Genomic DNA, 27,343 nt, shown 5'->3' with positions numbered 1-27,343 from the left:
AGCGTGGAAAGCATTGTCTTCCCAGCTATGTTAGCTTTGATCGGAAGTTAAAAACGAACCAGAATTCAAATGGCACTGGTAATGTGACATTGAAACCTGCAGAAGCAGAGGGATTTGTCATCTGGCCATGGCTGGCTTTGATTATTGATTTGTTCTCATGCAGGTGGTTCCATATACAATATTAAACAAAAACAATTCCCCAAATTATGTGACTTGGCATCTTCTCAGTGTTTCTTAGCTCTGAGGGAATCAGTTGATCTTACAAAGCACACATAGAGGTGGTTTGGTACCCATGAAACACATCCTGTCTTGCAAAAGAGCATAGTAGCACTTTCTTGCATCTTTACACCACTCTAGCAGCACAGGAGAAAACCAAAATCAATAAATGTTGAGATTTTGTTTGGGTTTTTTTCTTCACAGTAGCTTGAAATAAAATGAAGACAGTTGGGATTTGCCCAGGAAATTTGAAGTGTTTAACCTTTTAAACAGAGAAGTGTTTAACCTTTAAACATATCTTCAACTGGAGATAGATACAGCCCTGACTATGTAGTGTTTACCTCTAGAGCACTCTTGGCACTGTGCTTGAGCATTGTTTCAGATGAGCTTGTGCTGCTGTCTGAATCGCCAGGATCTCATTCTTCAGCACTCACATGCCTCCTATCCAGTTGTACTTTGTGCCCAGCCTTATTTACCTTGTGGGTTTTGCCAGGATCACAGCTTGGTGGTGTGGCTTCGGGCCCAGTCAGACCATCTGTCAAGAAGAAGGGGAGGAGAAGGTAGTGGTTTTGACATGTTGCATGAAGAACCACGTCCAAATGTGCTTTGAAATCTTTGTTCTACTTGCTTGTTCAATACTTTCAAGGTGCTATGTATTGTGGAATATTTTTCCATTGTGCTGCCTTACTTTCCCTGTTGTGGAGAGATCTTTTCATTTCTAGTCTGGATTCGTACATTTTGTTTGTGCTGCTGGCAGATCCTATCAACACCCACTTTTCACTGATATTTAAACTTTAAAAGATAAAATAAAAATCTTTGGTGTCATGGAACACTGACTTGCTTGTAAAATAGTTCTGTATACCAGAGATGCTATTTAAAAATATTGTAGGAGTCTAGTAATACATTAGCATTTTATGCATTTCACTCTGAGCAGTCCCAAAGTGCTTAAACTGTAGTGCACACATGCAGCCCTGCGGAGATGCAGCTCCCAGGACAGGGGCTGTAAACCAGCCCTGCATTTGCTGATGGAGGGATGGGTACAAGCAGCTTAAAGCAAAGCAGCCAGAATAAACTGCCTTCTGGAGGAAAATGCCATGTCTAGGTGTACGACCCCCAGGAGTTCAGCTCGGGATGCTGTCAGAGTTGCCCACCCTGGGATCATGAATCCGTGTGTGGACCGGGACTCCCTTAGCCTGAGTTGCCCGGGTTTTGTCACAGCCGCAGGTACAGCCCCCGACCAGCACTCGAGGCCGGATATCTGGGGGGCAGCTGTCAAACAAGTGTCCCTGTGGGCTCTGTGTTAAGAACTGGTTGCCTTTAATACTCTTCACTGGACTAGCAGCAAGTAACTCTTCTGTTTGTCCGCAGCTACCAATGGAGTCACCCTCTGTAGCTGTTGGCTGGGCTGGGCCGGGCCGGGCTGGCTTACGGAGGCCACACACGGGACCAGCGTGCAGGCAGGCAGCTGCCACATGTCCTTTGGTGGCTGATGATTCCTTACAGCATGCTGAAGTGGTTGTGTCTCTGTGTGTGCAAAACACGTTTCTCTGCATCATCCGAGGTATCCTTCAGCCCATTTTATATTTGTGTCCCTTAGAAACCAATGTGTGAGTTGATCTCAGATTAGCTGTTCTAGACGTAGCTCAGCAGAGGGGAGATGTAGAGCTGTAGTGTGAGGACAGAAAAAAACATTTTTAGATGATTTTGAGATGGCAATTACATCATTCTGGGAAATTCAGCCTTGCAGAAGCTAATAAAAACTAAAATTTAAGCTCTTATACTGTTTAGCAGAACTAATACCACAGTGTGTTTTCTGGTTATCATTTCAAAACCTCAGTGACATTTTCTCTTAATGTTCCCATACAGGCACAGTTATTCACGTGTGAGAATCTCAGGAGCAGCCAGGTGGGGGGCAACAGCAACCTCACAGGTGTATAAAAGAGCTTCATCTTCCCGAAAGATTTACATTGTGGCCAGCTCTGATGTCATAGTTCAGGGTTCAGTGAGTTGTCAGCAGCCTCAGTCTGATGTTTCTAACCAAGCAGCGTAGCAGCCTGTGCTCCTTTTTCACTCTTTAAAGAAAATGAAGCAATTAATTCTTTCAGTTTTAAAATACATCATGTCTAAAACAGAGAAAAGAAAAAAACCCCACTATTTTATTTTCATTTGACACGACTCTGTTAGGCGGAAAGAACCTTTTGATATATTGAGTGGGGAAGTAATTAATCTTGGGACTGTGAGATGGGTTATAATCTTAATGTCATTTTACCATTACTAAAATAGGCTAATTTTGTCCTTTGCTAATCCATGTAAATCCCATTGATTTAACAGTGTTGTATGGATGAAAATAAGAAATGCAGCAGCCTATATTTTGGGATCTCCTTTCTTACAGTGTAAAAGCTTACAGAGCACATGGTTTGATGAAACAGCCATCCCTCTTGTACACTAGAACACCACTACCAAGTGCTGGCACAAGCCAGAGCATCACCTGCAGCTTTTTTCAGATGGAGCAGGTGAAGCACAAACCCTGTCATTTCTCTAGATTCAGCAGAATATGTGTATGTGCAATTTGTATGTTTATAGCAAAAAGGCTAAGAGCAGAAAATATTTCTAGGGATAGTGAAACCTGCTTTAAAAGAAATGAGAGGCTTTAAAAGCTTATACAAATCTTGAAAAACACAAAAGGGCTGGACTGAACATTGCCATTTCAGTCAAATTTAGAACCTCCACCTACTTCAAGAGGAACACATTTAGGTCAGCACTTTGTGCTTGGCGAACTCGTCTCCCTAATCTCCTTTGGAGCATTTCTGACTGTGATTTAGGTGTAGGGGGGAGGGAAGTGCTTCCAGGCTGAGACTTGTAGCTAAATTGTCATACAGAATTAATCTGTTGATTACCACTGAAGTGGTAGATAGATAGGTGCTGATTTCTGAAACCTGCTATCCACGGTATACTTGTGTGCAGTTATTCATTTGGTAGCATTCAACCAAGGTATCCAAAACCTTCTGTTCTGGGTTTTAAACCATTTGCCCAAACCATGGCAGCAAATTCTTTTTGCAACCCAGTTGCCTGGGTTGATCTTGCTTTGTTTGTGTGTTTCAGCAAGATTCAGAGAGGTTGTGTCAGTTGATCTATATGCAGTTTCTTGCATTTGTCAAGTGGAGCAGAAATACGGTTTCCTCCTTTCTCCACCTCTTCTTTCATTTAATGAAATGGGAAATGTTGAAGCTACTGGAAGCCTTGATGTGACATTTCTAAATGTAGTGATGCTGTCTCTTAGATTTGGGTCCTGTAAGCAAGTTGCAAACATCAAGAGCTCCTGTATCGCTGGTCTTCAGTGCTGTTGTTACATAAAATTGATAAGGAATATGTGATACATAAGACTTATATATATTTTAAAACAGATAATGAAAAGTGCTTTCTTGGCAGATTATATTAGTAGTAAAGGTGTTGGTAAATCTCTCCATTACTATAAAGGATCCTGAGTTTGAGTCTGCTGACAGAAGACTTGGAATAATGGGAGATGGCATTGCGATTTAGGATATCTTTCACCAGCATCTTGAGAGCAGAGCCTCCAAGACGACTGTAGCTGGTGCAGCTGTGATTGCAGTGTGAACGTGGGCGTCTTGTAAGTGAGATGAGTCTCCTGGGAATGAACGTTGGCGCTCTGTCTTCCATGAAAGCCCTATGTGCTCACCCACGTTGATATGTACGGCTGTCGCCTACCTGCTAATGAACAACGAAACAAAAATTCTGCAAGGAAGTCTTCCCTTGGCATTCTTTCCCCAAGTATTTCTTCTTCTGTCTGCTCAACAGGTGCCAAAATGGAAGGCAAGAGAGTTACGGAAGTGGAGGAGTTTAACTAAGGCAAAGGTGACCCTGTGTGTTCCCTGGGGTTCCCACGCGCCTCAAAGTTCTTGCTTTTGAGAACAGGGATTGGAGCTCATTCCTGTTTGAACTAATGCTTCAGTTCTTGCCTTTCCATGCCTGCACTTAATAAAATCAAAAGCTGAGAACAAACCCAATCTCAATGGGTTTGATGGCAGCCCAACTTACCTACAGATTGTATTAAAACATGCTCCATCAAAGAGGGCTAATTATCAGGGTGTAGAAATAAAATTGAAGTACAGTCATGCACAGAATTGTTGTCTAGCCATTAGGAGGTCAAGCAAAGAAAATCAGGTATCACAAAATTAAAATTCATAATCAAAGCAAATGAAGCAACATTCTTATTACTTAGGGCAACAGAAGCTAGCTGTCCCCTTGGGAATCTGAAATAGTCATTTCCGTCTTCCTTCAGCTTTCTCTTTGCTTCCTCTGAGACCTACTAGCTACAGGTTTTCAGACACCTGTATTTTTTCAGACACCTGTCTTTTGCTAGTAAAAAACTACACTGGAAGTCCTTTGCTGGAGACTTGGTGTAGGGAGTTCGTGTATCCTCTTGCTGATCACTCTTTCTCGCCGGGAGGTAACTCCACGGTATCATGGTCCAGAACATCTAGGGGTGTCTCTTATGTCATTTTAAAGTCTGGATTTGAACAAGTGGATTCTAGTCTCTTTCTGTTTCAGAAACACTTTTTTTTTCTAGAGAGAAATGATGTACCAGATAACCATAAATGGCAAAAATTGCATAACTTTGAGAAAAGTTATACACTAAAACAGTACTTTAACCACCAAATTTTAATTAAACCCAGTTGTAGTATATACAGCTTTTATGTGTGTATAAGCTGAGGCACAAAGTAGTTGCTTGAGGTTATACAAGAAAGTTTTTAACACAGCTCAGGTCCCTTGTTGTTTGCTTTCCATAGCTGTTTGTTTATTACAGTGTGTTAACATGAAGAGGTGAAATGCAGATGGTTTGTCTTTTTTAAAGCAAGCTATATATTGATTACACTTGCTCAGACTGTATTTATACTACTTGAGAGCTTGTTATCTGCGAAAAGCATTAAGACATCTCTGGGTTTTATGTTCTTCTGAACATATCTTCTTTGTCTTCCCTGTTTCTGTCTTCTGTTATGATTAAAAGAGTGACACTCATTTCCCAATTTCTCAGAAATAGCATTTTTTTGGTCTCATTTTTTAGCCAGAAAACTTTCTTTTACCCCAAACCATGGTTTTTCCTTCTTCCCTCTCCCCACCCCATCTCCCACCCCGTTCACTAATGTGGCTGGTGCCAAAGGTGACACATGTCAGTGCAGGTGACCTCAGTGCACTGACCTAATCCACTGTCCATCCTGTAGATTTTCAGAGCAGTCCCATAAATCCTGATTTGGCTTCTTCAGCTCTCATTTGGTCAATAGTTACCCACTATAGTTTTGCTCTGGGAAAGTGAGTTAGCAAGTCCCAGGTACTGGCCCCCTGGGTTAAACTTCCTTCCCCTCTGTGCGTGTGTCTCCCTGAAAGACTGGGCTTTTTGCAATGATGACCAACTGTTCTTTTCAGCACTGCTGGCCCATTTCGGCTCTCCCTTGAACCTGACTTTTGAATGTTAATATTTCAGGTCTGTGGCTTGACCATTCAAGCGCAAAGTCTGCTCTTCCCAACAGTTTACCCATTGTCAGGTCCAAAATTACTGTGTCACATGGGGCCCACGTGTAGCTAACATTTCTCGTGTGAGGTAGTAGAAATTGTTGGCAAAAGGGACCTTCCTTTACATTCTCCATCTGCTGAACCAAATAGCACTGTAAGTATAGAAGAATATGAGCTAGTTCAGCAGCCAAAAAAAAATTTTTATGAATGTTTTTCTCTCAGCTCTGGTAGGTGTTAAGTTTCTGTGCTTCACTGTATTTAGGGAGTCCTAATGTGAACCTGCGTAAGATTCAGGTGGTGATAACTACTAACATTTAGTGTGCTGGGGACAAGGGAGGGAGGCAATGCAAAATGTCATGCAGAAGAAGGTATGAAGAATTTACATCAGCTCTGGAGACAGAGCACGGCCGTTTCTGAGATGTAAGATGTGGTTTCTTTTTTAAGCCAGGTATTGAAATGGCTGCTGTTACTGTAAAATGTGAGTACTCGGAATCTTTTCATCTTGAGGCATCCTTATCAAGTAGAATGTAGGTGACAGGAAAACTGCTGCGTTCCTTTAGCAGCTGGCAGTGCATGACTACCACTTGAACCCAGAGGCCAAATCAAGGCTCAAGCTGACCTCGCTGAGGGCAAGGTTGCAGAGTCTCATGGCCCAAACCAAACTGGTCAAACATCATGGTTGTGGTGAAAAGCAGTAGTAGAACACTCTGTGGTTGGGGCTCAGCTACAGGCAAAAAAATCTGTCCTTGGAAAAGAGGCCTAAAAGGAAGAGGAAATTAGAGGAAGATGGGAAGATAGCTGTTCCAGCAAAGTACTTGCCAGGTAAACAGCAGATTCTGTCTTGGGTGAAATGATGCGACCTGCTTTGGTGAAAGCCATGAGCCAAGCAAGCCTCTGAAGAGTTCTTTAGGGAAAGGTTTGGAAAAAAATCTAACCACAGAAAGTAGGTTTCTGGAACAGTGGAATAAAGTCTGCAACAACAAAAGAGATGCAGGTGAAAGAGATGGAGGAATAAAGTAAAATCCTTTGAGTAAGCAAACTGTCTGTGACCAGGAATTGACGAAGAGCAATCTTAAGAATGAAAACAAAGCTATAATATATTCATGAAGCAAGATGATGATAACTCGGAGGGAGTAGCATTAATTATGACTTCCAAGGCAGAAAAATAGCTTGTAGACTGGGAACCAATTAGTGGTCGATTGCTCTGAACTAGATTTCAAACACAGTACATGAAATGACAATTACACTGTATTACCAAAAAACAACTACTGCGATAAGAGCTGTCAGCAGACTTGGACCAAATTTCTCAGCCTGACATCTGCTTACTAAAAGGGAGACTTCTTTCTTGGGGTTAAGGCTGATGACAGAACAGAGGAATCAATGGCCGAATGTCATCTTCTGTCTCCAAAGCAATAACTTGGGGCCTGGCAGAACTCTGCCTGCTCTCTGGGCTCTTGGTGATGCCTGGACATAGTGTAAAGGTGTCCCCACAGCAGTCGGTGGAATTGTTGTGGTCTGAGTATATTGGAGGCAAATACAGTGTTTATCTTTAGCACATCTTAGCAGGCAATAGAAGCGATTCTTTTTTTGTGACAATATGAAAAAGAAAAAGAAAAGGGAAAAAAGTGCAGAAGAACTAGTAAATTAGTTTTACTACTGAAGTGAACATGCCATATGTGGCTAAAAATGTAACTGGTTTTCAGCTGAGCAATCCCAGATAGTGGGCTTTCCAAGGATGGAAATACCAAGGCCAACACTGGACATTTGAATGCACACAGCAAAATCAGCAGGAAAATCAATTCCAGAACAAGAATAGAGACCCCAAGAGAAATAAAGAAGATAGCCTTGTCCAAGAAGCTGGTCTAGTTCCTGAAAAAGCTATTTCCTTTGCTCAGCAGGCCGGGTTCTACCACCCAGTAGGCCTGTCTGAGGTTAGCAAGTGAAAGCTATTTAGTGACAGGAGAAGGATGATGACGGTGGGAGGAGCGCTGTGACTTTGCCAAAGGAACTGAAAATCCCAGAGTAGAGATGCTGTCTCATAGTAAAAAGGCAGATGCGAAAAGCTCTCTAAAACCACAATTTGGAGTAACTGGAGGTAGAGACCATTGTTGAAAAATCATTGAATAAGCAGTTGCTGCGCTCTTCAAGAAATCCAGGAATATGAAAAAATTAATAATCCAACTGATACAAAAAAATTGCATTCCAGATAAAGTATTTTAGAAAGTGATGCAAGCGATTGCAAGAGTGGAAGAGAAGTTCTGTTCCTTTCACTGGTACAATCATCAGAAATGAAAAAATCCCAAACCACAATGAAAAACAGAGATTCTGGGTTTTTTTCTCTTACAGCTTCAGCTCAGACATTTCAATTCAGGAGATAAAGCAATGGCCAGATTTTTGGATAGCCTCTGCTATCAAGATTTTGGATAGCCTCCTGCTCCCTGGCTTGAGGCAGATCACCTGCCAGTTTGATGCGGTTGTTTGTTTGGAGCTCTTGGGGAGGATATTTTTATTACCTTTTTCAGGAGACTAATCTATTCTTTTCAAGTATGTGTTATTTGTAATGGCTGTGAAGTCACTGACAAGCTCAAGCCATTGAACCAAGTAGAAAGCTGAGTGGATGGTTCATCATGGATAATGCTGGTGTAAAACCAACCTGCATTCTTTCACCTCTCTACGGTTGCTGTTGAATAGATGGTGACATGACCAAGTCACCGTAAGAAAAAGTACACCTGGATGTATTATAATGAGCTGGTACATCAGTTAAATCCAGCATCCTGAGCTTGGGATGCTTAAGTGACAATTCAGAAAACATGTAAGAAAAGACTGTCTGGCATTTCAGGGCTAATAATTATTTAAGGAAACAAATCTCAAGAGACCTGTATAGAGATCTGTATAAACAGGCAAAGGAATACAAGGAATGAGTCAATTTACATGTCTTGGCAGAGACACACCAACCAGGGGGGGAAGTCCAAAAGGAAATGTCACCAACTGGCAAGGCAACAGCTGCGTTTACCAACTTAAACAAAATCAGTCATTGAAAATACAAATGTAAAGACCAAACTAGGAGTCTTCCACTCAGATGTTATTTCCATTTTAACATGTGGATGTGAGTATTGGAAACTCACCAGAGGCACAGACATCTCATGCCTCCAGAGGTAAATACCTGGGGAAAATACTAGGTAACAGACGGAGTGAATGTGTCACAAATGCAAAGATCTATCACTTCCTCACCAGTGTGTCCCCCAAGTTCTCCAGGGTAAGCGGTGGAAACATTGGGTTGTGTGCAGTGAGTGAAGCCAGCAAGCCTGTCTGAGCAGATGGGCTCTCAAGCAGCTGGAGGAACACGGAAATGGTCAGACCAGATATTACTTGGAGTGTGAACGCTTACTGGCACTCAAGGATACAGAAAAACTGCAGAGAGCGGCTGAAGACTGGCACAGGCTTTGGAGCCACATTGACTCCCAGAGCAACATCTGCAGGTGCAAGATGGCTTTGGGGGAAAAAGTTACTCTTGGTACCCTCGGGGGAGTGGTGGGACGGAGCATGGGACTTTACATGGGATTTTCCATAGCATTTTCTCCTTTAAAGATCTAGACTATTTAAAGTCAGGTTACTGAGAGAAGCCAGAGCTTCCCAATGACAGCATTTCTGGCCCAGGCTGCGGAGGGCTGCACTGCATGGACGAGCCAAGATATCTCTCGTCTCTGGTCTAGTGGGCTTTTTCTGTCTGACCTCAAGGAAATCACATGACCTCACCACAGGACTAAGATTTTAATTAGAAGCAGTGGACAGTACACTACCTTTTCTAGTTTCACAAGCTGTCCTGAGGGGCTTGTAGGTGAAGTAAATTTCTGTGGAAATGGAAAAAAACCCCCACGTTTCACACGCTGCACTGAGAATAAAGAAGTTGCTTGTAGCTTTATCTATAAATGGCCTAAGATGGTGTAAGTGTAGCTACAGATTGTCTTCAGAGGTGAAGGGTAGCCCTTAGCTTTGTACTGTATGTACAAAGTGCCTGTGCATTAGACTTAATGCAGTTTTATGAGTTTATTTCAGCTGGTGTTTTAGCTGATGGCAGTTACCAGAGCAAAGAAAAAATGTTTAGGTTCTGGAATTTTAGACCAGTTTGTAGAACATAGGGACAAAAGTAACATCCCATGCTATTTTTTAATCAATAGTACAAATAGATCTTCAGTTGTTTGTTCTTTATAATTCTGGTTCCTGTATGCAAACCCTGCTTTCTTAGAAAAGTTACCGGACCCTATTCATTCTCCCTGCTTTTGTCACTGCATCTTAGCACCTTGTGTGTCAGGGTTGAAGCAGTTTGCACCCCTCTTGCTAGGCCAGTTGTGCTACATCACTTCTGCTGCTTCTCTTTTGACATCTGTGCTGGGGTACAGCTGTCAAATGATTATTCCTAGTGGCAGTGTCACCTGCCTATTGGATGAGAAGCTGATTTTTCAGAGAGTTAAAAATTTAAAGCAAAAAAGACTGATTCTATCATCTGCTCATGCTTTTCCAGCCAAACTCTTACTATTTTTCATTCAGCCTAGCTTTGAAAGGTTGAGGCAAGAGGATCCCAGCCCTGTGCCTAGGGAGACTGTTCTAGCATCCAAACCAAAGCTTTCTGCTGTGTTTGGAGTGAGAATCCCAATGTCTTCCTCCCAGATTTAAGCTTGCTGTTTTACTTGCGCCTGCCTCAAAGGCATTTTTTACCATTTACCATGAACTTCCTAGCTAGCCAGGTTTAGCCCTTCCGATTCTTCCTCGGTAGCCTTGTAAGATAGCTGTGGCTCCCAGGCACTACAAATCTGGGGCCAAGCATCTCTTTTGAGGGTTTGCTTTCAGCCTGCCCTGTTTCATGCAGCAGACCCCTCTGCAGCAGCAGGGTGAGCCATGGCAGTAGGTGCAGGCACACCTGCACACTTCACATGATACCATCTTTTTGTGTCTATGGCCAGGTGACAAAGTACAAAGTCACCTATTTGCCAGGGAGAGCTAAGCCTTGCATTTTGCCTTCAAGAACTGGTAGGCATCACAAGCAGCTCAGTAAAGTCGCACATAGTGCTTTCCTGAGCTGGTGCTGTGCGTTATGCAGCCATCCCTCTCCAAAGATGCTCAGAAAGCAGGGTCTGACCTTAGGAGCATGATCAAGGATTCCCTTTCCAACCACAGTGAAAGGCAGTCTATCTAAAATGATTCTGCTCCCTTTTGAAAACAGTCTGCTAAGTGGGGCTGGAGACAGCAAGGGCCACTGTCCTCTCCAAGGAGCTCATCTGGATTGCATTTAAGAGGGAGTTTCAGACGAGTAAAATGTAAATGAACCCAGGATCTGCTATATTTACAATTTTGACATCAGCAGACATCAGAATACAGACTGGTAGCAAACACTGTAGGTAGATTGGGATGCAGCAGAGGCCGGTTGTGAGAGCTTGGGCCTTGCTGTGGGGTTGCCTGAGGGTTTCCTTGGCCAGTGCTCTGCAGAGCCCCAGGAGCATCTGGCAGGGCTGCTTGGTGGTTTCCACAAGGAGCTTCACTCGCAGGATCTCAGCTGGAATCCCTGTTAAAGTAGTAGCCAGCCTTGTTGGGACCGCTTCCCTTCACCCGTGACCCAACGCGGACGTGAGCAGCACTGCCTGCCTAGGCTGGGCTGGATCAAGGCATTTGGGCTCCTCGCATAAGTGGTTGCAGACATATCCCCAGAACAAAGTCATAGTACAAATTGATTGTGGCAGCAGGGATGGAGTTCAGCAGGAATTAGCCTTTGGGGTATTTTATCAAATTTTTGAAGCATGAGTTGTTGGTAAATCAGAGCTAACATTCATAATCTGCAGCAAGAAACAATATAAAGCAGCTGCAGCCCTGCTGCTGGTGCCTGGGACTGCATTCCTCCTGCCCGTTCTCTGCAGACTGGCTGTTGTTGTCACCATCCTTCCCAGGGGCGTGGGGTGCACTGAGGACCCCAGTCCAGATGGAGATGGCAAAGCATCTGGAGTGACCTTTGCTCAGGAGACCAGACCCAGCTCTCCTGCCGCCAGGCCGCTTTGAGCAGGAGTTTGTCCATGTGGAGGTGGCCACAGTGGAGCTCTTAGTGCCTTCCCTAGGCAGCAAGGCGTTCATTCACTGCCTCAAAGATGGGTACCTGCAGTGGTGTGACATGTGCCCTGGAAGGGACTGTCACTTTGCATTGACAGTAAAGGGAATTGGGGGAGTTGACTGTCACAGCTGCAAGTTTCTACATTGCATCTGAATCAGACAGGATTAATCTTGCTGTAGACTGCTGGAGTGATTGGGCCACAGAAGTAGCCAGATAGTAGGCAGCTAATTAGACGATATTTTACTTTGTAAGATGTCCACTGTATGTGAGTGTAGCAATCAGCAGAGCTGGAGAGGTGGGTGTGAGAGGCGCAGTAAAACTGAGATTGTTATCTTGTTAAGTCATGGTGCTTGATGATCGTGTTTATTAACTGGCAGAAGCTTAAGTATCTGTAGTGGTCTTGCACATTTTGACAGAGAAAAGTGTTGTACAAATTAATGGGGATGTTCTCTAAAATATATTAATTTCTGCAGGAATATCATAGGTAGCCTTCTGTTTGCACCTATCCATTTCAGGATTGTATCAGGAGTAACTGGGTCTTCAGTCCAAACTTTTAATTTGAAGGAAGTTTTTGTAAGCCTTGAGCCATAGGTTTTACCTTCTTCTGCAAAATCCTATGAAAACATTGCAAACAAAAATAATACATGTAGCTCTTCATGGCCCCAGCTTGATTTTCATACATTGCAAGAGGTATACATTTGTTGTATAACTCTTGATGAGGACAGGAGAAAGAGCTTCAAAGATATTTTCCTTTGTATGAAACGATACCTCTGCTGTGGCTAAACCATAAGGACTTCTCACTTTCAACTGGTTTCCATGCCCTTTAATCTCTCACAGCTCCACATGTCTTTTTGCATCATCTCAAACCGATTAGATAAAAAATGAAAAGTTTAGTTGGAAATTACAAGAAGTACTGAAAAGTGTCATACTCTTTGACTGCCTTTCTTGCAGGAGGCAGTGGGTGGGAAAGAAGAAAAACATACCTTAATTATACAGTCTCTCTGTTTATTTTCACAGCTGTAGCTTTGCTGAAATGTGCAGTAGACATCCTAAATCCACCAAGCGGGGTCCCTGGGTGTTGCACCTGCCAGTCCCACAATCTTGGTACCAGTTGGGGATGTGTGTGTGGCTGAACAATGCAGGGAGACTACAAGAGGTTTATCCCATTAGAAATAAATTACAGTGTAGTGTAGCATGAAAATGATGTGTCAGTGAATACAGAACACAAGATTACTTTCTGTCTCTTCCCTTTATCATAGATAACAGCAGCAGTATGGGAAGGAGATTTATATTGCGCTTATTTGAAGCTGACCATGCAATTTAGATGAGATGAAATAGGGATTTTATTTCTGGGGAGAAGAATGTGTTCTTGCTAAAATGCCATTAATTGCTTCATTATTTAAAGCACAAATTATATCCAGCAATTTGTTGGTCTCCTCTTTTTTTCCAGTGAAAATAATTCACCGTGGAAAGATTATTCTGTCAAAAAATGATGATGAACCTACTAACAAATTAAGTTGAAAGAAGCTGAACTTTCAATTAAGCTTCTATTTTTGCCCCCCTTCTCTCTCTTAAGCACTGTGTGCATGTGTGAATGTCAATAAAAACAATAGTGGCTTGGCTAACTATGAAAACCTTAACAAAAATTACAGCAAATACCACTGCAGCACTGGAATCACGGGCACCCCGTTACCTGTTGGGAAGCTGCTGTCACGCTGTAGTAGCAGTGGCACAGCACACTCATTGCAGGCAGAGCCCTGTTGTGCTGGTCACACACAGCGCTAAGGAGCTTAGGAAAGCTCCCAGCCTTTCCTGGAGGCAGAGGCAGTCACCAGGGCAGACCAGTCCCCTCCGGGGACTAAACCCTGCCCTTGTTATAAAAATGCTATATAGAGCTTCTTGCACAGACACTGTCCCTGTTTGTCAAACTTCCCTGCTTTGGCTCTTTCTCGTTTTTTTGGATTTTTTAGATCAATCTCTTTGTGATCTTTTTTTGCTCCTGTCAGTGCAATTTTGTGTTTCTTTATTTGGTTCCTCCATTACCCTACCAACAGCAGGCTGGTGGCCAATCTCCATCACCCAAAGCTATGCTTCTTCTCCTAGGGCTTCATGCCTGGAATTTGCCCTGCCAATATTAACCCAATGCTTGCCCATGGCTGATTTATTTGCCTTAAAGGCAAGTTGAGCACAAAGGAGATGTGTCTTCCATGCAAATCACAGTTTTCTTGTACAAGCACTGCTTGCAGGAATGGTCACTTCTGTATCATGCCCAAAGCACAAAGTTTGGGGTTTCTGTTTTGCCACAGGCTGAAGATTAAGAAAGATTTGGAGGTTATGAGATGAGCAGAGTCTTTTGTATTGTTGGCTCACTTGAGTCACTTTAGAGACCATGAAAGCATTGCTTGCTTTGGTTGTGGCCCCAAGGATTCCCTTACATCCAAGAGGGCAAAGGAGAAGGCATCTAGATGTGTTTTCTGGAACAAGGTGATAATTATGTTTTACTTCAAAAAATAATAGCTGCTCTATGGAAAAGAGCTTTGAGGCCATTTCTTGTATTTTTCAGTTCTTCACAAATAGAAATAATTCCAAGATATATGTATAGATAGATAGATAAATAAATTTAAAAGTTCAGTTATTGCTGTTTTCCTTGTGAGACAGAGTATTGCTCTCTGTTTTGATCAGTGATTAAAGCTGCAGTGACACCCCTGAATTGCCAGCGATTCTGTATCATTTGTGTCACCATCGATAGGGAAGAAGAATAGCTGTTAGAAAAACTATTTTTATTACAGATGTGAATTTATAGCTTCAATTGTGCTTCCAAGAGAGCAGCTGTGAAAGTGAGATAGATAGAAAGCTGGATGAAGGAGCTGGCAGGAGGAGTAAAACATAGCGGGGGGACTGCAGGAGGGGATAACACCTGGAAACATCTGTTGGGAGAAGTAAAGCTGGAGAAGGCATGGAGCCACTATACCGCACCAATCCCTGACCAACTACTGGCTTCTTGCCTGGTTTTTGTTTTTATTTTGTTTCAGCATTGCCTGGTGTATTTATCCCCACCCTTATTTGCAACAGACGATTTTTATAAGGTTCGGAAGTGAGCAAATGCTTTTTCCAGCTCTCTGGTCTCCGTGCCTGCTGGAACATCTGTACACACACACACACTTTTCCTGTCTAAAGATAGTTTGAGCTAGTGTGCCCAAAATACAGCTTCAGGCTTGGGTTTGTTGTTGTCCTAGTAAGCATAAAAATATGTTCTAATATTATGTCACTCCGCTTATGTGTTTCAGCAGCTGCAGTCTGTCTGTGTCCAGTTTGTTGGGAATGGCCTTGCTTCCTGGGATTTGTTTTTCCATAGCTGGAATCCTGGGTTACTTAGTTTGACCAAGACTGCGCGTTGCAGTCTTTCCGTGAGTATGATCATTCTTGCCCAGTAGGATAATTCCAGCAGGGTTTTCTGCTGAAATGGCATGACCTCCTTTGACTGACCTCAAGCTCTGCCAGCACTGCTGTTTGAACATCATCCTTTCCCACCCCCGCTGCTTCCCCCTGTCCCTGCAAGCCTTGCTGCAGTTGTGCAAAAAAAATTCCTTCTTTCTTCAGTGCCATCACTATGTTGAGTATTTCTGCTTTTACTTCTCAGGTTTTCTGGCTTGACCTCTCCACCTCCCTCCATCCAACATGGACGTAGTACCTAATCCCTTTTGTGGGATATGTATGTTCCTGTGGTGTGCACTGAAAAAGTGGGATTTACTTATTGTAGACCTTTCCTTATTTTTACTTGTATTTTGTTATATTTACTTTAATGCACTGTAGCTTGTGCTGTGTGGTCACAAGGCATAATCTTACCCCCCATCATGAATTCCCAGATAGGAGTCTGGGATGGGAGCTTTATGCAACCTGGAGATCCAGGGAAAAGGAAACTCTGCTAAATGGCAAGTTGTGTACCAGCGGCACTTCTGGGTTGGCTGGTGCTTGGAAGGCTGGTGAATGCTGGGAGATTTCAGAGGAGGCTGTTGGGAAAGGTAAAGAGGAGCAGGGAAGTGACCAGGATCAGCAGCAAGTGTTAGATGTTCAGGTATCTGTTAATGGATATCACAGTCCATGTATTTATGTGGGGATGTTAATTTTTGCTGATAAAAGACAAACTACAGTAGGCACTTTTATACATAAAGCAAAAAAAGGGATATGACTGTGCATGACTGTAAAAGCTTTTATACTACTTATTGCTGTAACTTAGGAAATGTGAAGTGGCCAAGTGAATTATGTGGGTCATCTCAAGTGAGTGCCTGTGAAAAAATGTTTTGCAGCTCATTATCTATTCTCTTTTTAAGGGTTGTTTTGTGGAAAGGGAACTTTTGAAACTTGGAAAATTCTGATTTTTATTGGTGATATTCCTCTATCCTTGGAGCAGCAAAGGCAAGCTCTCCTTTCTGCAGGAACTCAGCACACTTGGGCTGAAAGGAAGGTGAAGGTGTCAGAGCTTCCTTAGCAGAGCAGGAGGGTGTCCCCTCACCTCTGCTGGCTGGCTGGCTGGATCCGGGAGAAGGACGCAAGGAACCATACAACTGGCATCCTGCTTACGACTCTTAGTGTCTGCCAAAATTGGTTTAAAATAGCTGTTACTCAGAGAGCAGTATTACAGATTTGCATTTGATCTATTTGGACTTCTCACAAGGGTTGGAAAAACAAGATGCCAAACAGTGCAGCTTGCTGGGTTTTTAATACAGACTTTCACGTCGTGCAGTTTTTTTCACACAGATTTCTATTTCAAGCTCTGGGATATGAGGTGTTTGCTGTAAAGTGTGCTGCTGTTGCAGGGCTGAGTAGCTGCCCTTCTGTGGCATTTAGATTATCCTCATTTATGCTGCTGTGATGCCCAGAGGCTGAGCGAGTCAGGGCCCCACTGCGCTGTGTGCTGGGTGACAGTCCCTGCCCCACGAGCCAGTAGCCTGGGTCACTGGCTTCAGATGGCCACTGCCACAAGCTGCTTGGGAGCATCAGCTGCCAGGCCAGAGCTTACTAGGGACAGAAAGCAGAGATAATTCAGGTGAGGCAGCCAAATGTGCGTTTTAAACGCAGTTTATAGTCAGGACATCACTAGTACCTTCTTTGCCCAAGTCAGCACCTACAAACACACAGCTCGTTGTCAGTGACTATCCTCATAGATTTCAAAGCCTTATAAGCCCTGAACTACAATTTGATCTCTGCCAACACCAGTTCCCACAGGAACGCAGTACCATGCTGAAAACAAACTGTTAGAGGCATGTATATTCTCCTTCACAAGGGGGAATTTCTCTGCCATATTCTTCTTCCCTGTGCTCTGTGTGCAGCATCACTGGCTGAAGTACAGGGGATGGTGTCCATGGTTCAAGTGAGAGACTGAGCTGTAATAGTGAAATGCTGGGAAATTTTTTCATGTTTATAGAATGCCTCAGTCCAAGGCATGTGCAGGTTGGAGAAGAGTCATACAATTGTTTAGGTTGGAAAAGACCTTTAAGATCATCAAGTCCAATTTTTAGCTCAGCACTGCCAAGTCCACCTCTAAGTTGGACAAAAATGCACCACTGGGTGCTATTTGTGTGTTGCATAGGAGGGTGTGAGGTGGTTTCTGTAGCATATAATCTCAACCATTGGTGTGATTCCGTTGTGCCATTGCCACCTAGGACGGGTCTGCAGTTTTTGGGAACTAGGACAGATCAAGCCTTGCCCCCACCTCCCCTCGCCAGGCGGCGTGTGTGCTGTACGCAGCACCAGTGTGGGAACAAGCTGAAGGGAAACTTCATTATGTTTGACAGCGCCTTTTTAGCTGAAGTACTGCCACGATTGGCATGACAGCAGTGAATCCTAAAATTGGTTGATTGCCGAGAGAGCCTGTGAAGACAGACATGAGGGATAAAAGGAATTAAATGCTTAATTAATAGGTTTATACTTCCTATTTCTTGGAACATGACTCTTTTCCCCTTCTCCTGTTTTGTTTACTTTAAGGTGCCATATGTTCCACTTGAAGCTGTATAGAAATTTGCTAAAGAAACCTTCACACCAGGGTTAAGACAGTTCTTAACAAGGTGATCTGCTAGTTGAATACTGGACCTCTGAAATAAGAAAATGTTTTGAGATACCAACATAAAGAGGCTATTTGGCCAATATTTTGTACACTAATGATAGCACCTATACAACTATGTAGTTACTCTTGATCCTAAGGGACTAAAGCTTCTGCTTCTCATGGCAGAAGTTCTCTCCTGTTTTCATGTATTCCTGATAACATTTTTCATTAGAATTCTACTTGCGAATATCAGCATTTCTTTGGTGTCTCCTTCTGTTAGTTCTTTGCTTCCCACATGCTGTTCTATGTGAAAGTCTTTGTGAATTGCTTAAAGGAGTAAAATCCTTCATGGTAATGGAGATGCTAACATGCATGACAGTTCTTATCCATCCAAAAATGGCAGCAGTTGACTTGTAGTTTTTCATATAAGCTGATTTTTCACTCAGAAAAGTTTTCACTTAGAGAAGGTAGCTATTAATTACTTATCTATCCATGTTTCAATATGCCACCATCTCATTAAATAACTCCCTTTTCTATTTCTTTCTGAAACTATAAAGCACTCTTTTCTGCAGAACAAGCTCAATGACATCTTGACACTTCCCTAATGTGTTCGAATCCTGGTGGGTTTGAGTGAATTACTGGATTTATTTGAACATCAGATCCAGGGCTTGTAAATATGCACAGATGAAAGCTAAAAAGGTTGACAAGAATGCATTTGCAGTTGCAAGTGCTAGGTTTGGCATAGTTATCTTTGGCAACGTGAGCCTAATCAAGTCCAGGAACTCGAGTGATCATAAATCTGTTGTGATACCCATAGTCGTCTTGTATTACGGTAGTCAGTACTACCTCCTCTATTATTAGATTGGACCCTGGGGAAATGCAAAGGAAAGTGTGAGTCTCACCCACAGTGTTTTGGTACTAAGCAAGCCAAGCACTTGGAGAAGATCCTTATCTTTGCTTAGCAGATGGAGGGTGAGGTGAGTGTATGAGACCAAGTTGCTAAAGAGGTCTCGTCTTCCAAATGTTAGTCCAGAGCCTTAAAGCAGAATGGCTCTGCTTTAGCGGATTGGTACATGGCTGTCCTGTTTCCAAACAGCAGTGCTGCTACCCACGAGAGACCTGGGAAGAGGAGCCCACCCAAGCAGTGAAGCTTTCAACGGATGGCATTGTTAAGGAGGATTTCAAGAGCTGACTTCTCATATTTCAGTAGTCCAGGTATTTGAAAGATCTGTGAAACCCTCCACCATGGATTTATTTAAATGGAAGGCTTTGTGTAGGGACATTAGTGCTATGTGCATGTAGGTAGCCATTAAGCGAAGAGGGGAAGTAGGTGGCACCTCTTTTGCTGCTACTTCTGCCTGATAAACCTTTCTGAGAAGAATGCTTTTTAGTTTACGGGCTCCTAGCATACCATCATCTCCTGGTGAGCACTGCTTAGCTGGCTCTGTGCAGGGAATGATTGGATTGGTAGGTGTTTAGTTCATAAGTTTCACCTACTCGTCTTGTTTCTATTAATAACTTTATGTTTTAATCCTGTAAGTATATCGCGCCATGCATCTGTCTATTTGGGGAGATAATCTTGTAGTGGAAGGCATCTATTTCAGGAGCAGCCTAGACAAAGCACAGTCTATTCGAGTGCTGGCCTCCCTTATTGTGTGTAGGGGGTTAAATCACCGGTATTAGTGTAGTGTAGGAGTTCAAAAAGGAAAGACGTTATTTGCAGCGTCAACTCATTAAAAATACTCTGTACAGATTTTTCCAAAAGAATAAGCAGCCCAAGCACACTGGGCCCCATGCCAGGGTATGTAATAGCCTTGCACAGCACCAGTTGAAACTCCAAGTTGGATAAAAGGCAGCTTTTTCTGGGTTTGTTAAGTATTCCTTTAAAAAAAAACAAAAAAGGTTTGTGTACAGAAGTAGCAAATTAATTCAGTCCTATCAGAAAGTAGGTCAGTGGCTGACCTCCTGATAGCATGAGGCAGCAGTTTCAAGCAGAAGTGACAGCTCAGCAGCGTGGACCCTCCATGTCTCCAGGAAACTTGTTTTGACAAATGTAAACACGTTATATCCTGAATTCCTCTTGCTTATTTATTTTTTTGCTGCTGCATTAGAAACCACAATCTGTCACTCTCTGTCCCCTTTCTTCACCCTTTCTGGTCCCCAAAGGGAAATGCCTTATATTGTAGCTAATAATTTTTGCAGGGCTGTGTAATGAGTAAGGCGTTCCAGCAGGGTCGGTGTTTTTTTATGACACACGAAGTTGGGCACTGTAAACCAGACTTGACTAAAATCCAAACCAAAGTCTTTCCAATAGTGAGGGAAGTCAGTGGGAAGACAGAAACTGGATTAATTTCGGATCCTTCTGTCCTAGTGTTGCTTTTCTTTGTGCTGAATGAAATTTTTGCATATACCCACGTGCCTCTTCAATGTTTATGTTGCCAGTGTTGGTGTCCATGTTGCTGAACAGACAGTACTTTGAACACATCTTCACTGCAGCCCAGCAGCTCCTGAAACTGGGATGTTTTGCAATTTTGGGTGAAGTAGCAAAGTGTGTATAAATGGGGTGGTAGTTCCTTGAACACCCCATAAAGAATAATTGCCTCAGAAGGCATGGGAATATGTTCATCTTTTCATTGAGTTGTCATTATCAGCAGGTATTAAAGGTGGAGTGAACACCACTAGTTAACTAGTTTCGCTTGTACCTTTCCTGCAGTGATTTCTCCTGTGGAAATCACTGTGGATCAAAAGGTCGTGCAAGGTTTTCACCTGTATCCTTCTCCTGACTTGTAACCAGGTTGCACAGACAAGATACTGTCATGTGGAATATATAGAGGAGGATTTCAGGATGTATTAGCCAACCTGGTTCACTTTAAACCATTTTGCTAAGGATCTCATAAAACTTGACATGATTTTCTTCATTACCTAGTTACTCTTCTGGCCTGAGGTGGCTCAAAAACATCTAGAGAATCCTATGGGTATTTATACAGATGCCGTACAAAGAATGATTTTTGCCACGTGATAGATAAACCTTCAGAGCCCTTTAGCTGTACATTGCCATTTAACTGAATTTTTAAGTTCATTTGCTTAGAAGTAGTACACTACAGTAAGAGTTTGATGACATTGTCTCAGCTAGAAGTAGAGATTTGATTTGGAAGGATGGGAATATATTTGTTAAAAACAAAATGCTTCTGGGTTTAGTAAAGATTTGATCTGAATAGATCCAAATCAAGCAAGAAGTCATATGGATTTATATAACAAAACCAGCTATGAGAAGCTGGGGAAGAAGAAAGTCCTGTTTCAATGAATTACATGTTTCTGTGCTAATGCTATAGACATAATGTTGGCATTGATTGTTACATACCGTGCAATGGATGTCATGCTAAGAGAGTAGTGAAAAATATACTAGTGTATACAGTTAAAAAAAATAAAAGGCAAAGGAGAGGAGTGCCCATGTACGTGTGTGTGAGTGCACTTTGTGTGGGGCAGGCAGTTCCCGAACTGCCTCCTGAGGGATCTTTGCGCTTTCTTTCTGCTGGAGCAACAAAGTGGGACACAGATGCTGGCTTTCAAGTCATTATACTCTCCATGGGGCCACCAGGTGTTGGGGTCCCTCCCCCTGCCATGGAGCCCTGGGAGATGGGTCCATGGGGCCACCAGGTTTCCTCTGCTTGAAAGGGCTGGAAGTGCAAGGTGTGCTCCAGGTGAAGACAAAGATGTAATGCTTTTTCCCAGTGTTTCATGTTTGCAGAGATACTGCTTCCCTTTGCTCCCTCCTGCACTGGGGGTAGGGAGTCAGGAAGGAAACAGCAACTTTAGACTTCTAAGATCATCGAGTCCAACCATTAACCCAAGACTGCCAAGTCCACCCTGAAACCATGTCCCTAAGCACCATATCTATACATCTTTTAATGACCTCCAGTATTCCAATACTGAAATCCTTTCAGTTCAAGGCAATTTGAGCATCTCTTAAGGTTTAAGAACTGGAACCACTTTTAAAGTGCCCACACACACAAAAGTGGGGAGCTGGTAAGTTTCCTCCCACCCCCAAATGCTCACAGGAGGTCCTGCCAGGTTGGGCAGTTAAGCTGCTTCCCCACTGCTCGTAGGTGGCAGAGCTCTGTGTAACAGAGGTGACATGGCCTTTGCAGCAAAGTGAAGACAGGCGCAGAACTGGGACAGGAAGATTGCCCATGGTGTAGGCACTCACAGGTGTCACTTGCCTTTGGGCTAGTGTCCTGTCTCAGTGGTTGGAAAAGCACTCCCCATGGAATAAGGAAGCTGCAATCCTCCTTTTCTTTTTAATTTCTAGCCGGGGGAATTTGTTTCACAGTCTGCATCCCATGTAAGCAGTGACTACCCAGTGCATACTTGGTATAACTATTCAATACATCAATTTACCCCTTCAGTTGTGTGCATGCATCATCAAGGATCAGGACACCTTCATATGTTCCCTTTTGCTTTTGAAATCCTGGTGACGGCTTGCCTGGGATGAATGTCACCTCTATGGCTTTGTTCTGATGCCCTGCAGATAGCAGTGTGAGGGAGTGTGGCTGTGCGATCAGCCAAGACTCTGCCTTCCTCCCTGTGATGAAACTGAAGGGCAGAGTGGAGAGGTGTGATGCAGAGGCCACGGGAGATCCTGGGTCTGCATTTCCCCAATGCTGAACCTTGCTGCATTGGCCCTGTGTTGGGTAGAGCAAGCTCAAACTCACACAAGGGACTTTGGCAAGAATGGCCCTTCTGCTTGGGGGTGGTTTCTTCACATTCACAAGTTGAATCCATGAGGATAAAACTTGCGAAAAGTGAACAGATACTTTGTCTCAAAATAAAAAAAAATCCCCCAAACAAACAAAAACAACTAAAAAACACTTCAGAAAACCCCAGGTCCCACTTTTTCCCTCATAGTATTCTTAACTAGATTAGTGACTTGGATATCTTGGGCTTTTTCCATCCCAAAGTTAGAACTTCAGGAATTTAAGTTGTTTGTTCCCTTCTATACAGCAAAGAAGTAAAAAGGTACAGGAGAAATCGTGCTTTGGCAATTGAGATAACTTACAGTAAAACTTAAGATTTTATTTGTTTTCTTCCAAGGTGGAGTAGAATTGGTTTTGCCTTCTAGCTAACTCAACAGCTGAAGTTTTTGAATTAATAGTTGAATCATCTTTATTCCAACCCTGCTGACTCTTAAACTGCATCTAGTGAAATAATGCATTTCATATGATGCACTGAAAATATTTATAAGTTTTTGTTACTTGGGGGAGGAAAGTAGGAGTTGCCACTTTAGTGCTTTTCTGAATGTACAGTGATCTATGCTAATTAAGCATGGATGATATAATTTCAGTCAACAGCACAAGGCAATGTCCATCCTGACTATAATGATATAAATGTCCTTTGCTTTCCTTAGATCTGTCTGAGAGTATATCAGAGTAGCATCTCAGATGTTGAAATTCTATACAGGGTGTGTAAAGTGGGAGCAAGTGAAGAGTCTGTATGAAATTTCATCCCTCCCTAATGTTTTGCAGGAGCTCTTTTTGCTTGAAGTAACATGTTGTGACTTTTGTAGAGAAATTAGGGGGGTCATTCTTGCGCTGATGCAGGCATAGGGTGAGTTCTACAAAGGTAAAGTGTTGCCTCTCCTCAGGACTTTGGAAGCACTCAAAGCATCTCTACTTTGTACAGGTGTTAAGGAGTGGGGAAAAAAGAGAAAATTAATTCCTTGTATTGCCAAGCTAATTTTCGGAATGAATTTATTCTGCTTTCTTGTGTGGTCTGTGCTCTGAGATTTGGTCATCCTAGGGAGAGCTACTGGAGCACTGGCTGTCCAGGTCACTGGTGCACAATGTAAAGCAGTGGCTTTTACAAGCTCCTCGTGAAGCCCATTTGGCAGGTGCTGTGAGTGCTCATTTTGCTTGGCTTTGTTTCTTTCCCTGGATTTAGGCTAGTTTGGGGTTAATGTTTCAAGTTTGCATCACCACCAAAACACTGCTCATGTCAGCTGGCAGCACTGTTTTGTCCATTACTGATTCCAGAGTGTAAACTAGATAGTTTATTTGTCCTGCCCTGAGGAGAAGGAGTTAAAATTTAAGAGCTGCCACTGGTGGGCATGAGTGCTGACTAACACCTACTATCTTGAGTACACAGAAATCAATTTGAACCTTGTCTGATGAATGCCACAGCTGGAGTTCTTTCTTTTCCATATAGAGCTATATATGAGAATCGAGAAATAAATGCGTTCACTTAAGATAACATTGTGTGACAGCTGAGAACAATTAAAACTCTTACTCGTAGCTATATTTTTCTTCCTTCCTTTCTACAACAGGAGGGTGGTGTTTGCAGCTCTGAGGAGTTGATCCAGGCTATTTGTCACTGCTGTGATCTTATCTAGAACAAGTATAGTGCAAGATTATTTATTTTACAGCCTTTTATTCTAGTTTTGCACAACACACAGATCTTGGTAGATGGGAAAGGATTTTTTTTTCTTACTAGAGTCTTTTTGGCAATAAACACATGCCTAACTGTAAGAGAAAAAACTTTCACAACCAAGCTTGTTTTGTGAAGCCCAAACATTTGTGAAGCTTACAAACCCTCAAACTTTGCATAATGTGCCCATCCCTGGTCTCAAACATGAAGTGGCAGAAGAGGGAAGTGTTACTTTTTTTAACCAACAACTTATGACTGTGTCAACACATGACAATTTGTCAAAGCTTGCTGTAGCGGTACTGTAAATTAATTTTTAGCATCACTTGTGAGTGGTAAACACTTTGTGCAGTGTGAACAGCTCCTAGTACAGTGTGAGTTGTCAGCAGCTTGTGAGCTACCCTAAAATAAAAAAATAAAGAAAAAAAAAGTACGGAGGAAAGGATGCAAGCTCGTTTACTAGTACAAAATGGATCTGAGTCTGCAAAAATTAAACATGTGGTGGTATGTTGACTCAACCTTGAAAACTTATTTTTTCCATTAATAATAATCACCTGCAAGGCTGGGAAATCACAACTCTCAATTCTGTGCCCCAAAGAGTGCCTGATAACAACCAGCTTTCTCAGGCTCATGACTTGGTGAAGTAGAGCCCTCTCTTTGCTCTTGGGTTTTGCCTTTGCTTGCTTGCTTTAAAAGCAGAATATCCTGCAAATGCAAGTATGCTCTTTTGCTGAGAAGTCTTGAATCAACCACATAAAATGCCTGGGAAAAAATTAATATGGCGGCCCAAAGAGAAATGGGGGGGGCTGAGCGCTCTCTCCTCCTCACCTGTCCCCTTGCTGTTTCTCCTTGCCTATCCCATCTGCTGTGGTGGAGCTGGCAGTGGTGGTGCATACAATAGGAGTTGACATGATGGAAGAAAATTATTTGGTACGAAAAGACAGGGAATATGTATTGTAGAAAACAACTTTTCAGATACAAACCTATTTTAGCTTGTCACTTTTGCAGAACAAGCAGTAATAACCTCCCAACCTAACAATGACTGTTAAGTTGAATGTTAATTCGCTCAGTCGTTGAATTGCTAACATGTCTACAATTTACAAGTGAACACCCACTCAAGAGAGAGAAAATAGAGGTTGGTGCCTGGAATTCCTGGCCTTACTGAAATCACCTACATTTTTTTGGCACTAATTCATCTTGCATTTCCTGCAAATGTTTTAAGTAGAACTAGATGAGAAAAACAGCTGGGAGCATTTGTTTTCTGCTTTGATGCACTCGGTGTGGGGTTTTTTCCTCAGGCACAGTCGCTCTTGGCTTACATGCTGTAGGGTGGCTTTGGCTGCACCTTGGGGCTTGTTCCTGTGAGCAGGCAGCACATGTGAAGCTAGGCACAAGAGCTATTGAGACCGGCTAAAGCTAGTTTTAACCTGGTCATAGTTTTAAAGAGAAAGATGACTTTACTTGTGTATTTGCTCATAAAGAATTTTGGTTATATTTCCTTTTCTAGATACAACTGTAAGTGCTGCCTGTATGAAAGAGCTGAGCCACACCATCCAGTAAACTAGAGCAGCAGTTGGCTTGCTTGGAAATCACTTCCAGGACTGCATTGTAAGTAAGTGTTTTTACAAAAGCATCATCAAGTGGTTTCTTCAGGTTTGGGGTGGTTTTGAGATGTTTTGGTTGTTTCTTTTAATTTCACATTTTTACTCTAACATCTAGTAAGACTAGCAATGCATGTGGGAACTCAAGCACCTCCGTATCTGTGCATAGCATAAAGCTAAGGTCCTTTCAAGGCTTTTTGCTGCATTGCTCTAGAACTCCCCAGCATACTACCTGAACACTTCTGAGAACAGGCAGCTACATAGAAGCCTAGAAAGAAATCTGACCGAGTACATATTGGTCTGTTTTGTCATTAGCTCTATGGCATACATGTTTTTTGAGTGTTCATCCCAGCCTGCACTTCAGCATTTTAGCTATGCTGGTGTAGCCTTGCTAGAGCAAATGCTGTGTGGAGATTTTCGTAACCTGTGGTCTGGCCTAACTCAGTTTGAAATGGTCCATGAATAGTTGCCCTGTCTGATCCAAAAAGAGCATTGCTTTGTCCCTTTGACCATGCAGGGGATATAGCTAGGAAACCTCAGCAGGCTGTGAATGGAGGTGAATTTGGTCAGCTGCATCTGTTTCTGTGATCATGGAATCACAGAACATCCTGAATTGAAGGGGACCCACAGTGATAAATTGAGATCATCCTAGTGATGAGTGAGTCTCAATGAAAAGGGCCCTATTTCAGGTTGCAAGCCAATTGCATTGCATATGGCATTGAGAATGTGTTTACATTTAGAACAAATAATATCATCCTAGAAAACTTTGAGATGTACACCAAAAAAACCTTATTATGCTATTTATGCAGTTTGTTTTGAAAGCATAATCCATTCAGGGATGTTTGTCTCCTGAAATTTTATAACTTTTATTTTTTTATATATTGCCTTCATTTTCCTGCTGCTGCTGGTTATGAGAAGTATGATATGAGAAGTATTGTATGACATAAGTGCATTTCCCTTGAAATGGCCTCTGATACCATGGTCACTTGAGAGAGCAGTGGTGGGAGAGTTGGTGACTTAGAGTCCAAATCACTTAGTTAGGCACATTTATTTATACAGGCTGCTCACATTCCTCAGCACCTTACAGAATATTCCCTACAGGTGACATTTGCATACATATACTATGTATAAAATATATATATACTTATGCTAAACCTGTCGCCAAGTCCTTCAAACACAGCGGCCAAGTCAGTTTTTTGCCATAGGTTTCTTTTTTGTGAATCTTTACTCTGTACAGTGAACTGGCACACCTGGGTCACTCTCTAGGTGAGGTTGTGCTGGACAGGAATCTTTGGCTCGGCCCTGCTTGCAGTTATCTGCCAGATACAGTAACTGCTCTTTTGTCCTTGCTCCATGCCTGCTGGACCCATGAGGGGCTCAGCCCAATTCTGCATGGGTGAAGTTGAATGAGATGAAGAAAGGACTGGTTGCTGTCAGTGA

General features: G+C 42.7%; 1 protein-coding gene across 6 annotated transcripts in view; it reads left to right on the top strand.

Moving 5' to 3' along the window:
• BACH2 (BTB domain and CNC homolog 2) overlaps positions 1 to 27,343 on the top strand; it is a 187,962-nt gene that overhangs the window by 59,480 nt on the left and 101,139 nt on the right. For 2 of the 6 annotated variants that reach the window (XM_032105074.1, XM_032105077.1), the window contains exon 3: positions 25,810 to 25,910. The gene's annotated coding sequence lies outside the window, so the exon portion shown is untranslated. Of the gene's footprint in view, positions 1 to 15,129; positions 15,250 to 19,004; positions 19,101 to 25,809; positions 25,915 to 27,343 lie in introns of those variants that run through there. The other 4 variants (XM_032105073.1, XM_032105076.1, XM_032105075.1 and 1 more) reach the window with 3 other exon arrangements.

This window comes from Corvus moneduloides, chromosome 3 (assembly GCF_009650955.1).
Source record: "Corvus moneduloides isolate bCorMon1 chromosome 3, bCorMon1.pri, whole genome shotgun sequence".
NCBI lineage: Eukaryota > Metazoa > Chordata > Aves > Passeriformes > Corvidae > Corvus > Corvus moneduloides.
Note: the sequence above shows the minus strand (reverse complement) of the source record. Positions and strands in the feature narration are given on the sequence as shown.